Source organism: Bactrocera tryoni, chromosome 2 (genome assembly GCF_016617805.1).
Source record: "Bactrocera tryoni isolate S06 chromosome 2, CSIRO_BtryS06_freeze2, whole genome shotgun sequence".
In the NCBI taxonomy this organism is placed as follows: Eukaryota; Metazoa; Arthropoda; class Insecta; order Diptera; family Tephritidae; genus Bactrocera; species Bactrocera tryoni.
This window is the reverse complement of record NC_052500.1, coordinates 63499224-63513765: the sequence shown is the minus strand read 5'-3', so window position 1 is coordinate 63513765 and position 14542 is coordinate 63499224. Positions and strand designations below refer to the sequence as shown.

Below are 14542 nucleotides of genomic sequence, written 5' to 3'. Positions count from 1 at the left end.
TCAGAGTGAGAGGCATGAGTCCGGTGCTCTGTCTGGCTTCAAACTAAGTCAACTGTTTATAAATAGCTTAAGACTGTGGTCCTTGAAGTCCTCTGTGAGTTGGACACCAGTCTACAGGAAAGTCATCGATTAAAGGTCGGGTGTTTTAAGGAGATTTCAAAAACTGATACTTTTGGATTTTTCTGACACCTTTTCGAAGTCTTTTTGAGCAGAAAGTTTACATATCAAAGAGATAAGCTTTCCTAAGTCTGCGTTAAGTTTACTATATCACATGTTGATCTAGGAGGAACGAAACATGCTCCCGTTTTTTAAGGTTCAAACCAAGTTTTTGTATATCGATACGCGGAATAATCGATCTGGCTCAAATATTGTGAGACATGCCCTTTCATTATGCCTTTTCTACAAATAATATAAACTGTCTGAAGTCAGTTGGCTCACGGATTATATCAAACTTCTGAGACTCTAAACAAAGTCGAGTTGGACCTCTTTTCTATCAAGAGTACGAGGTTTCGGAAGTCAGCTGGCTCACGGCTTATGGGGAAAGTTCTAACTTATGAGACCAAGATATATGTAAGTCCGGCAGAACTGCCTTCTAAGACGAAATTTAGTTTTTACCTCGAAGATTGTAGGCAAGAATATAATCACCTTTAGCTGGGCGAATTTCTATATTATTATTATTATTTTTGATCTGCTACAGTATTTTTTTAGCAATTGAGTATATTTGAATATGTTTTTTTAATTCTTTAATAAGGCTTTTAGTGCTTTATCAATGTCTTGACGGTCAGGAATGTGTAGTACTATGCAAAGTAAAACCCTCAAATTAATAAAAAAAAATAATGAGTTTGATTTTACTAAATCTTATAAAAGAAATTTCTGAATCCATACCTATAAAGCTCTCCTAATCTTATTATATCCAGCTTAAAGTACATATTTGGTCACGTTAAAGCTATTGAAATATTTTTCAACTAATATTATACAAATATAAAATTATTAAATTTATTTCCACCACAACTGTACTTTTAATAGCATTTATATGTATACCCGACGAGAATTTTTTTTTTTGAAATTTCAGAGAATTAACAGATCAATGAAACAGTCGTCAGCCTGACACATAGATGAAGCTACTGAAATCAAATTCGTATGATTTTTAGTTAGTCCTAACCTTCGATGAACGCAATGGACGCCCAAAAGAGGTTGTTACGGACGAAAATACCTAAAATATTCCACAAAATAATTTTGGATGACTGTAAAGTGAGTTTTTGTCGAGATAACCGAGGCCCCAAAGATATCAAAGGAACTTGTAATATACATACATAGTATCATTCACGAATAATTGGGTATGAGAAAGCTCTGTGCAAAATGGATGCTGCTCGACCTCACTTTTGACCAGAAACAACGACGAGTTGATGATTCGGAGCACTGTTACAAGATGTTCAAACATACAAAACCGAGTTTTTGCGTCGATATACTAGATGCAGCATGACTTCAACATTTCACTCCGAAGTCCAATCGATAGTAAAGCGAGTGGACTGCGCTCTTTGAGCCCGCTTCAAAACAATAAAAACTAAACTATCAACTGGCAAGGTTATGACGTCTATATTGTGGGCTGTGCATGTCATCGTTTTTATTGACTTCCTTGGAAAAGGAATCACCATCAAATGAGACTATTATGTAGCGTTATTCGACCGTTTGAAAAACGAGATCATGGAAAGACGGCCTCATCTGAAGAAAAATAACACGCTGTTTCACCAATACATTGCATCGTGTCAGTGAAAACGATGGCAAAAATCCATAAATTGAGCTTCAAATTGCTGACATATCTACCGTATTATCCGCAACTAGTTTTACACAGTAACTATTATCTGTTTTCAGAACGCAAAAGAATGCTCGTTGGGAAGAAATTTCGTCGACTGAAAAGATGATCGCCGAAACTGAGGCCTATTCGGCAGCAGAGGACACCAATCGTACTACAAAATTTGTATAGAAAAGTTGACGAACCGCTATAATCAGGGTATCAAACTTGAAAGCAATAAAATTGTGAATAAAAAAATGAATTTTGCCAAATTCTTGCTATAGTGGGCCGGGAACTTTTCATTTGAACGATTATTTGCAATTTCGATACTTAGCGAACAGTGTAGAGTAAGACTATTGCGTGCGATTTCGTTATTTATATATTTCTCGTAAAGAAAAATTTATGAAAAAAATCTGTTAGGATATAACAAAAAACAAAAGAAATACGAAATAAAATTTCTTTTTGTGTTTACATCATTATTATATATCTAAAGCGATCAAAAGAAATACACTACTGTTCTTTTTCTTTATTGGCACAGACACCGCTTACCCGGTTATAGCCGTGGGACGCAAGTAATGTAACATAATTAAGTGGCGAACTTTTTGTCTTATTTTCAAATTCATTGAAAACCATATTTGAGTTCATTAAATTTCCTGCAGGGCATGTGCATAGTGTAAATGCGCCCATTCTACCGCAGGGCATTATTGCTGTGATATCTCAATGTGTAGAAAAATACATGCCCCAATAAAATTGCAACGCACTGAGCTTTAAAATTAAATATTTAAACAATGCCGTGTGCTAAATTTTTATAATAAAACTGCGATTTGCTGGCTGTGTGTATTTCATTTTATTTTAGATTGTGCGTTTATGCTTTGTGAATCATTGCAATGCGAATTTTTAGCGATTTAATGTATTCAAATTTTTTTTTATCATAGAAAGCAGATTTTATTCATCAAAGAAATAAGCGCAGCACTAAAACGGATGTGTCGGAGGACATCGATAGCACTGGATTGCAACGCAAGTGCTGCCAGTTTGTTAGAACAACTTCTACAGTTCTAACCACTATTCTACAACGTTGTCGTATCGAAGAGAGCTATTGAATGTAAGATCTGGTATTCGCTTACCAATGACTAAGCTATTTCCTAGCGAAGAAGATATTTTATCGGCTTCTGATTACTTTTGTAGAGTCTATACCACATTGGAAACAACTTTCTAGAATAGTCTCTTCCAAATTTCTTAAGCGGCGTCGATGAGAGTAAATCAAAAATTATATTACCAAAATATGAAATCGAAGATAACATGACATTTGGGTATGATTAGTAATTACCAACTTCTCTGTCGTATTTATAAGACTCGTAGATTTATGGCATAAGAATTTCAGTGGATTTCATACCTCTTCGAAACTTTATAAGTTTCATAAACAGTAAAAAAGTAGGAACAACTCAAAAATATCCAAATAACCTTCAGGGTTATTTCATGTGGTTATATTTTCTAAACGAAGCTGGTATTTTCATAGTATAGGAGGCTCTTAACAAAGAAAATGTTGAAATATGGCGATCAAAAGGACCAGAAGAACACACATGACGTTGGATTCGGACACTACGAAAGCAATATATACGAATTTATTTGGCAATAAACTGTAGAAATTAACTGGTTTTAGCCATATATCGGGGTTTGAGGGCTGGTTTCGGCAAACTGACATGAATACAATATATCATGTTTCGACAAATCGCCATATCGACAATATTCAAGATCTCGGAATTATGGCAATAGACTTATATCTGTGATACTAAGATTTCGAGTCATGACCACCACCACCTCTGTTAATGACGATAACATTGAAAAAGCAGTGCTTTAAAATCATCATGCTAGCAACAGGAAGCTAGCACACGATTTCTACATAAGTACATCTGTTATGAATATAAGGCGGAGAGAAGTTCACAACATAGTAGTTTGGATATAGTACTCAAAAATATTTATTGATTTTAGGTATAAAGCATGCCAATATAAGACTCGTACTAAAATACAAGCATCTTTTGCAAAAACGAGTAGAAGTCGCAAAAAAAGAATATTGGCAACATAGCTAAGACTCTGTATTCAACAAGGGTCTCATACTTGTGACGAGACATCAATTTATGAATATGATGTGGCAACTCTCCAATAATCGCGTGAATGACGCTCCAAAAATGAGTTGAAACTGAGAATCAATCTTCTAAAAGGATGCACAGCTGCTGATATTCATATTACGTTACATCGCGCTCGCGTGTTGGCTCCCATTTCACTGTTGACAGTCATAACTTTGAAGTAGCAGATAATCCAACACAGAATAACTCTTGCTAACAGGTGCTACTTCAGACTGAGTAGGCAACTGAGAAGAAAAGTCATCTCCCCACGAACAAAGACCAAACTCTACAAGTCACTCATCATCCTCGTCCTTCTGTATGGCATGGACGATGACAACATCTAATGAGTCAGCGTTACGAGTGTTTGAGGGAAAGATTCAGCGGAAGATTTATGGTTCTTTGCGCATTGAAAACGGCAAATATCGCAGTCGATGGAACGATGAGCTCTACGAGACATAGTATACATAGTTCGGCAGATTAAGAGACAGAGTCATGTCGCCCGAATGGATGAAAACAGTCCAATTAGGAGAGTATTCGACGCAGTACCCGCGGGGGGAAGCAGAGGAAGAGGAAGATCTCCACTTCGTTGGAAAGACCAGGAGGAGAAGGACCTGGCCAAACTTGAAATCTCCAATTGGCGTCAAACAGCGAAAAGGAAGAACGACTGGCGCGCTGTTGTAAGCTCGGCTATACCCGCATAAGCGTGTCTTAGCCAATAATGCATAAGAAGACATGGCCGTTTTGAGACTTCTAAGTGAATTAATTGGGCAAAAATGACCGGATTTGTGGACAGATAATTCGTAGATTTTTCACCACGATATTTCTCCATCACATTCTATATGATTAAGACTGACATCTTGACCAAACACGAAACCGTCATCAACGCCATTCAACGTATTCTCCAGAATTGCCACTCTGTGACTTTTTTCTGTTTTCGAAACCAAAGCATCTACATATATCGGCGGACCCGCACTGAGTTCATTGAGGCCTTTAATTGTCATTCGCTGAAGGTCATATAAGCCGATAGTTTTAATAAGTACATGGAAAATTGGCTTCAGTTCTGCCATACTTGTATTGGCTCAGAAGCCTATTTTGAAGGCGAAAATAAGGATTTGTATTAAAATATGTGAAAGTGTGACTTTTTTGTCAGTTTTGTCACATTTGATCACATGTTATAAGAAACTTTTGAATGAATCTGCCTCAGAGTTTTAGCTCGGTACACAAGTCCAGAAAATTCCCTTTGACACTCGAAGAGACTGTAGGAATATGATAGGAATTAGTATTCCGGTCCATGTCTGGTGGCTACACACACCCGCAGAATGGGGTTTACAGAGCGGGAAAACTGTAGGGAATTACTGGTGCAAGACATCAGGGAAACAATGGACCATCTCTTGTGCACTTGTCGCACATTGGCAAGACTACGCTGTAAGCATCTGGATCCCCACGGTATGATACCTGAAAGAGTTATCGATAGTGAAGTCACAGAGTCTGTTGAAATTCGCGTAAAACGCAGGCATTCCGAAAAATGACTACTTCTCTAGGACCTAGTAACTGGGCTCCATCTGGTATCGCGAATGGCCTAAAAGACTAACCTAACCTAGCATTTAGCGCGATATATTACTTTTACATAAGACATTATCGCTTATTCTTACCTTTTCTTCATCATTGTACATATAATCCTGCTTAGTTGCGCTCTCTTTCAGTTACACCGTTAACTGACTATAACAGTGACATATTTCTTTCAGAAAATCACTGCCAACTAACACATTGTTCCCGAGCAAAAGTAGAACAGCTAAAGGTCAGTCAGCTGCAATGCGCACCTGCCTACTTACTTATGCAGATATTTAAGTAACTAAGTACGTAGAGTGATTTTGAAAGTCACTGTCAAAGCTGGTATGAGTTATTATACCTACTATCCATATGTATGTATGTATGTATGTATACGTAAAGGTATAAAGCAAAAGTGAAAGAAGGTGATTGCAGTAAAAGGGAAATTAAATGGTGTTAAGGGCAAAAGAAGTAGTAAAATATGCCACAACTAAGTCCCAGTGGAATGGAAGGAAAAGCTGAAAAAGTTAACTAAAGAAATATATACTAGTAAATGTACTTTATATATGTACATACTATATATAAATATGTGGGTATATAAATAGGTGACTAGTGGTATAAAAACTAAGCCAATAGAGCAAAATGTGCTGAGCAGGTTATGACTGATGGCGTTGAGTATAAGGTTAGCCGCACAGCTGATGTGTGTTTAACCTAACTATTGAAATAACTGTAATTTTTCTTTAATGAGAACTTTGCTTTGCTAGAGATGGAGAGATAGTGCGAAAAAGAGAGACATGTAGAGTGAGAGAAGGAGGAAGTGCGACGAGGAGTTGAGTGAGTTTTTCTATGTAGCGGGCGGTCGGTCACTGCTAACCCATACAAAAACAAAATATCATTAATAATATGACTGGTCAGTGGTGTCAGCAACAGCAAGAATAGTCTAACAGCCATTCTGTAGCCTAACAGCGTGACAAATGCTAATTAAGGTTGATGAATTGCCAACAGCACATATGTTGGTGTGATTAAGCGACGCAGCAGGGCAGTGCGGGTGGGAAGCGCCGGTGGAGAGAGTGCAAAAATATTCGTTTTGCAACATAACCGAGTTGGCCGCTGCTCGATGACTTATGACTGAAAGCATATGTGTGAATTTTTTTATGGACTTGTTGTTGTTGTTGTTGTTGTTGTTGTAGAAACATATGCGCAAATTCTGCCATTTCACGTCACACTTTTTACAACCGCTGACCTTAATGACAATTAAAGTGTATGTTATATAAAGTACTTGCATAGATACAAACGCAGGGATACATATATACAATATATACATATACATTAAGGTGTTTTTTTATTTTTGAACTATTAATTTTTTTGAGTCCCGTCGCGAAATTTCCTTGGAAATACCCTAAAAAAAATTTCCTGAAAATTTTAACTCTTAATATTAACATTACGAACTGGACCAAGGCCTATAAAAATTTTCCATAGAAAATACACAACAATCCTGAGTTTTTATCTTTAAATTCCTACAGATCAGAGGTATTTTATGGCATCGCTTTGACTTTAGACGCATATTTCTCAGAATTGTTCACTCTACAAAAATGCCTAGTGCAACAAAGTCGTAACTCACACCGGCGATGTAGTACGGGGCTTTAAACATGATTTTTCCCCGAATTTCGCAATTTTTTGTATAAATCTCGTAAATGACAGGAGCTATAGAAAAAATGTACATGACAAATTTGTAGGAAATTTTATTTGCTATAAAAAAGGTTCGAGGTCAAAATCGCTATCAGTAATACTTCTCGAGATATTCAGCTTTTTAAGTAAGCCTGTGTGCAATTTTCATAGATTTTTTAATACATACCATCTATAAAAATTCTTTTAAGCCTTACATACTTATTTATTTATATATTACACACAAAAACATATACATATATAGCTTCTTAGCTATCTATATGGCATAGAACAATAAGCCATCAATTACACACAGTGCTCAGTTTAATGGAGTTAATGAGTATTACTTGCACCTGCTGGCTGTAAGTTAGCCAGGAATTATATCTACCATACATATATGTATTGTGCTAATAATAGCGTTTAGAAGTGCTAATTTTGGTGTCAGCGAAACGTCAATAAAATCAAAGGAATCAAAAATAATAATAAACACAGTGTGATAGTTGTTCGAAATCCAATGGGCAGTCAATGACCCAGCTATTTGCTATGGTCCACGGATTTATATGAATGGTGCATGAACCAGCAAAAATATTTAGCGAATTTTTTTTTTTTTTTACGCAATTTAACAACAGTTAATAATAGAATTGGCCCACATTTGTCTAGTATGTGTTTATTATTTGTTGCTATAATTTAACGAAAGCAGTATCGAACAACTGAACATTTTTTTGGTACAAAAAACCAGAAAATAAAAATAATTTGTTCGAAGATTGTAGGCTGCCTTAGATAATGATGCATGTCAAATTGTTTAAAGATATCAAGTCAAATAAAATAGATTTCCTTTGAAGGACTTAATTTGGACCAACCAGGAAACCTTTTTCTATACCACCTTTATCCTATCGACGTATAAATGAGCAGTTTCTTGTGGTCTTTTTATGTTGTAAGGGGTATTATAAAATAACGAGTTTAACGACTTCTGCAGATAGACGTACCACTCGTCTAACAGTTCGAGTAGGAGACCACGAGCGATCGGGCGAAAACTTACAAATGTTAGGTACTTAATTGTGGTTAATTACAACAAGTGTTGTGATAGGTAGAGAGAAGAGATATTTTTGCAAGCAAAGTGTTAAGGAGTTACGCCTGGCTAGACCCCACAAAAACCTAGCTTAAACAATTTGTTCGAAGAGTAATGAAAAACGAATCGAATTTCTCTCTTAAACATGTATTTAAGTTAAAAAAGTATAGTTATTTTTATACAAAACTAGAGGAACCGTCCACGCTTTTCTGTGGCTGATACATAAATTCCTAATACTACAACTCAAAGTAGGTGCCTCGCAAGTTCATAATCCAACAAAAACAACGAATAACTGTTTCTGAGAAGTGTTTAAGTGCTCTCTAATCGGAATAAAGCTGAAATTTTTCGTCGGTGATAGAAACATAGCTCTAACATTTCCCAATGGAGTCCAATCGATCGTCATTCTAGCGGACTTCACATGATGAACCGGTTCTCAGACGTGGAAAAACGAAAAAGGCGGCTGGTAAGGTTATCACATCAGTCTTTTGTGATGCATATGGTAGATATAATACATACTCAACGACTTATTACTGAGTTAGTTATTATCATTGGGTTGGTTGGAAAGGGTAGCAAATAAACGCTTCCGGGTGGTAACCAATTTAAGGGTTATCAAGAAACTCAGTGGATTTGGCAAATACATTACTCTTTTCTACCTCCAGCTGCTTAATGTCTCTTAAATTGGAGTGTTTTGAGTCGTGACTGAAAACTGGGCATTCCCATAGTTCATCCATTTAAAAAGACGGTTTTAAAGTTTTACTTCTTGGAAAGGCCTGACACAAACGCTTCAGCACTGGACTGAGTGGACAGAAATATGTTACTTTGTGTTATAATATCAATTTAAGGACCCTTAAGTGTTGTTTAAGCCAAGAAAAAGAAACAATAAATTTTTTAAAGTTCCTAGACTGGTCGAACATCTTAAGAATATGAAGATGAGATAAATTTTCTGACTCAAATTTGTAATCCTTAACTATCAGTGTAAAGTATTGGCCTTTTGGACTATTAAACTATCATAGGAGGTAATGGTCACAGTAAACTTTATAATAGCTTCCACAAGAATGTCTGTAGCTTTTTAAAAGTACGAGTAGTGCAGAATCGGTTATCATAGTTTTAATACAACGTAAGTACATTTTTTCAATTAACATAGGAAAAGTGGACAAAAACAACTATATCACTCTTAATGGAATTTTATGGAGTTTATGCTACGGGCCTTACCAATAGCGTTCGATGCCCATTAAGAATATTAAATCTCTAAGATGTCCGAGAAAACGGAGTGACACTCACCAGTTAATTATGGATATCAAAGAAAGTTGTGCCTTAATGAGCCTATTTTGCATTTAGAAGCGCAATAAAACTCAATAGGACTTTACTTCTTGGTCAGTCGAGTCTACGTAAACGGAACGGATCTGGTTAATACCACGATCAAGGATTGGCGACTCTACTACATTAATCAAAATGTAATATATTAGGAATCATGTTAGATATTCAACTTTTTATCTAAAAATCTCTTTCAAGGGAAGAGCAGTAGAGTCAATGTGGAAAAAATTTTGAAAATCAATAAAACCGAATTTCACGGATTCCAGAGTAAAGATCTGAATTAAAAAAATCCTAAGTTCGTATAATATCTGAACGTCATATAAACAATTATATTGCTTCGACTCCGATACCCAGTAGCTAAAGATTACACAAAAACCTTTTCGGAACCATTTCAATAAAGCTGCTTACGAAAAGATTCTCGATTTATAGAGGTCATATGCATAAATAGTTGTGATTCAATCGCGGTGAGCTCACTGAAACGGTGGCCAAACCAAAATTGACGATCAAGAAGTTTGTTGAAATCAGCAGGGAATCATCTACCATAAGCTGCTTCATGTTTTTAATGTGGACCTGAGTTTATCAATCTTAGAAGCGGCCAGCTTTGGCCAATAGAAGAGAAAGGGTGTTCAATTCGGACAACGCCGGGTCACACAAATCAATAGAGACGAACTAGGTTCCCATACATACAACTTCTACTCCATATAGTATAAAACTATCTGTTCCTATTTAAGGCGAATGATTTTGCACATTCAAAAGCAGCTTCATAAAATGGACTGTCCTAGTGTTCTGGCGAAAGGGCCTGCTGAGTGTACTAATCGCAACACCATCACCCATCTTGAGATCCAGCATTTATTATTGGATAATATTTAACCGAACAGAGCACGAAAAAAACAGCCGTAGCTGAGAGTGTACACGAAGACCGTGGAGAGTCTATTCGGCGCCGTTCGCAGCAACTCGGACTGACATAAGGAGCGCCTTTTACTCGAGATCTCAAATTAAAAGAAAATTACAGAAAATAGCTTGTGTAAGAACTGAAGTCGCTTGATTTTCGTAAGCGACATCGGTTCCACAAAAAACCGACGTTTTTGGGCCAAATTTGTTCAGCGACTCGGTCTGTCACTGGCTCAATGGGTATGTAAACAAGCCAAATTGCCGCAAGTGCGACGAAGAACAACCTGAAGAGATTCAACAGCTGCCATTTTATACACAAAAAACTACGGTTTGGTGTGGTTTATGAGCCGGTGGAATCAACAGTTCATATTTCTTCAAAAATGATGCCGGAGAACGTAACCGCCAATGAGGATCGTTATCGCGCCATGATGACCGACTATTTGATGCTTGAAATTGAAACTCGTGATCTCGGCGACATTTGGTTTCAAGAAGCCGAGGACCAGCTGTGACGTCGCGGAAAACATTGAAAGAGGTAATCTTCAAAATATAAATGTCAAAGAATGTTCTTTCGAATGACAATAAATATTACCCATTATATTTGAAGTTACTGTGCTTTTTTTTTAATAAAGGTAGGGCAAGTCGATATGGAGCACCCTTTATGTAATATCGATTTAAATGAAAATAGCAATCACTTCAATGATTTTTTCGTTGTGGCTCAATAAGTGTGCATTATCTCATCTAACGACCTCAACGCAGAATTTTCGAAATGATGTAATGACTGACCGCTTATTCAACTCATTGAAATGCTAATCGAAACTACACAAACAAAAAAAGAACAAGTAAGGAAGGGCTAAATTTGGGTGTCACCGAACATTTTATACTCTCGCATGATAAAGTGATAATCGAGATTTCATTATACGTCATTTACATATTTTTCAAATACCGTATTTGTGTAAAGTTTTATTCCGCTATCATCATTGGTTCCTAATGTTTATATTATACAGAGAAGGCATCAGATGGAAATCAAAATAGCGTTATATAGGAAGAGGGCGTGGTTGTTAACCGATTTCAACCATATTTCGTACATGTTATCAGGGTGTTAAGAAAATATTACATACCGAATTTCATTGAAATCGGTCAAGTAGTTCCTGAGATATGGTTTTTGGTCCATAAGTGGGCGAGGCCACGCCCATTTTTAATTTTTAAAAAAAGCCTGGATGCAGCTTCCTTCTGGAATTTTTTCCGTAAAATTTTGTGTTTCTGACGTTTTTTGTTAGTCGGTTAACGCACTTTTAGTGATTTTCAACATAACCTTTGTATGGGAGGTGGGCGTGGTTATTATCCGATTTCTTCCATTTTTGAACTGTATATGGAAATGCCTGAAGAAAACCACTCTATAGAGTTTGATTGACATAGCTATAGTAGTTTCCGAGATATATACAAAAAACTTAGTAGGGGGCGGGGCCACGCCCACTTAAAAAAAAAAACACGTCCAAATAAGCCCCTCCCTAATGCAATCTATTGTGCCAAATTTCACTTTAATATCTTTATTTATGGCTTAGTTATGACACTTTATAGGTTTTCGGTTTCCGCCATTTTGTGGGCGTGACAGGGGGCCGATTTTGCTCATCTTCGAACTTAACCTTCTTATGGAGCCAAGGAATACGTGCACCAAGTTTCATCATGATATCTCAATTTTTACTCAAGTTACAGCTTGCAAGGACGGACGGACGGACAGACAGACATCCGGATTTCGACTCTACTCGTCACCCTGATCACTTTGGTATACATAACCCTATATCTGACTCTTTTAGCTTTAGGACTTACAAACAACCGTTATGTGAACAAAACTATAATACTCTCCTTAGCAACATTGTTGCGAGAGTATAAAAATATCAAGTACTGCAAAGAACAACACAACTCACATTAGCGCATTAATAAATGAATCACACTTTTCGCATTTTCCCAAAGAGACTAAAGCAAAATCGCCGATTGCTAATGAAGCTAATTTGACTTCGGCGGCTTTATGCATCATTTGCTTTAAACAAAGGCAAAGCATGCAGCAGCAACAGCGCTGATGTTGTTATTGTTGTTGCTATTGTGTGCCTGTGAAGAAGGAAGCAGACATGCGAAAAGTGGCAAAGTTGCTCGAGCTTACGCACAGCAAATATTTACACGCATATGAACACAAGAGCGGCACACACACAAACACACAAGCACATGCACGCGGAAAACTGCAGAAATAAACATAAATAGTTGGTGAGTGCGTTTATGCTGACTTTGTGCGTTTTTATGCATGCACCATTTGTGAGCGATTGCTCCCTTTGAGCGCGTCAATGGGGCATGCAACCACACGCAGCGTTTGGATGGAAAATAAATGTAAAAATGTTTGTTTGTATGCAAGCAGTTCAGCAACCTCATATTGCAACTGTTTTAAATGCTTCTGAACAATAATTGTAAAAATGGTGGAAAGTAAAATTTAGAGCTATGCCTCCATGACTTTTTGATTTGATATTAAATAGCATTGTGATGTCAATAAAAATTCACAACTCACCTTAATTTCACTACAAAATACTATGCTTGATGCTCCCTTATATTTGTAAATTAACTGAAAGAAAGAAAATTTTAGGAAACTATTAGAATATTTTGTTGTAATAAGTGAAAAAACTAATTTTTATAAAATATTTAAGTTAGGTTAGGATATTCGTTTACGAAACCAGGAAGCGAAAGATACGCCTATATATGTAGTAACATATCTATTGACCATACCAATTGACCTACTGACCCATCCAAGTCCGGTATACAGGGTCCGGCATTCGAAGTGTTAATTAAAAAAGCCATAAATTCGGTTTGGAAAATTACTTTTATTTATTTTGAAGTACAAAATGTGTGAAAATAATCATAAAATCAGGACCAATTCACTTTTGCTCGATATGACCACCTTTTGCCTTAACTATGGCCTTGAGACGGTCAAAAAACGAATCGCAAGCTGCCCGAATGTGACTTGCCGGTATTTTGGCCCACTAACGGACAATGGCTTTCTTCAGCATCTCGAGACTGGTATACTTTTTACTTTGGACCTTGCTCTCCCAAATGGCCCATAGGGAACAAGCCATTAGATTCGCATCTGGTGAATTCGAGAGCCATTGTGTTGTCGTAGTGAAGTTCGGAACGATGTTTTTCAGCCATTCTTGGTTCACACGCGCTTTGTGAGACGGTGCTGAGTCTTGTTGAAACGTCCATGGTTTGCGACCGAAATGTTTGTTTGCCCGCGGCTTCAAAGCAGCCTCCAGAACACTTTCCCGATAACATGTCGCTTTTACTTTGACGCCAAGCTCGATGAAAACAATTGGAGAGCGCCCATCTGCGGTGACAGCGGGCCAAACCATTATTTGTGGCGGGTGCTGCCTCCTGGTGGCCAACCGATGACTTAGATTCTCGTATGAACGGTCGGTCAAGTAAACCCTATCGTTTTGAGAGTTTACGAATGGCTCAACTGGAAACAATTTTTCGTCAGAAAACACAATGTTCGGAATTAGACCGCTTTCGGCCAAGCGAAGCAACTGCTTCGCTCTCTCAAGTCTTACTTTTTGCTGCTTGGGTGTGAGATCATGGGCCTTTTAGAACTTGTAAGGCTTGACCTTGAGCTCATTTTTCAATATGCGTCGGATGCTGCGCTCGGATATTTTCAGTTCTTTAGCCATTTGATTGGCACTTCGTCGCGGATTTCGCTCAAGTCGCTTCTTCACTTTCCTAACCATCTCACGTAACGTTGCAGTCTTTTGATGACCACCTCCATGGCATTTTGCGATGCTACCAGTATCATTGTAACGAGTGATGGTGCGATAAACAAAAACTTTGTAAACATTAAGGTGTGTGAGCTCACGAACATTTGCTGGTTGTGATTTTCCAGCTAAATATAAAACAATCACACTATTACGTTTGAGTTCCATCGCTGATCACTTTTTTTCGTTCACTTTTGGCAAAACGCTTTTGTACATTTGTGAACAATACTCCGAACTGTCATTCAGCAAATTTACAAACAGCTGATTCCAGTGTGACATCCTCACGAACGGTCTAAAATTGGCTACACTTCGAGTGTAAATCTGTTGGTTTATTGGCCGGTGGAAAAAGGAGGAT

General features: G+C 37.3%; 1 protein-coding gene across 3 annotated transcripts in view; it reads right to left on the bottom strand.

The window, feature by feature from the left end:
* LOC120768068 (beta-1,4-glucuronyltransferase 1) overlaps positions 1-13012 on the bottom strand; it is a 186342-nt gene extending 173330 nt beyond the window's left edge. For 2 of the 3 annotated variants that reach the window (XM_040094590.1, XM_040094592.1), the window contains exon 1: positions 12957-13012. The gene's annotated coding sequence lies outside the window, so the exon portion shown is untranslated. The remainder of the gene's footprint in view (positions 1-12956) is intronic. The other variant, XM_040094591.1, reaches the window with a different exon arrangement.
* Positions 13013-14542: the final 1530 nt, after the last annotated feature.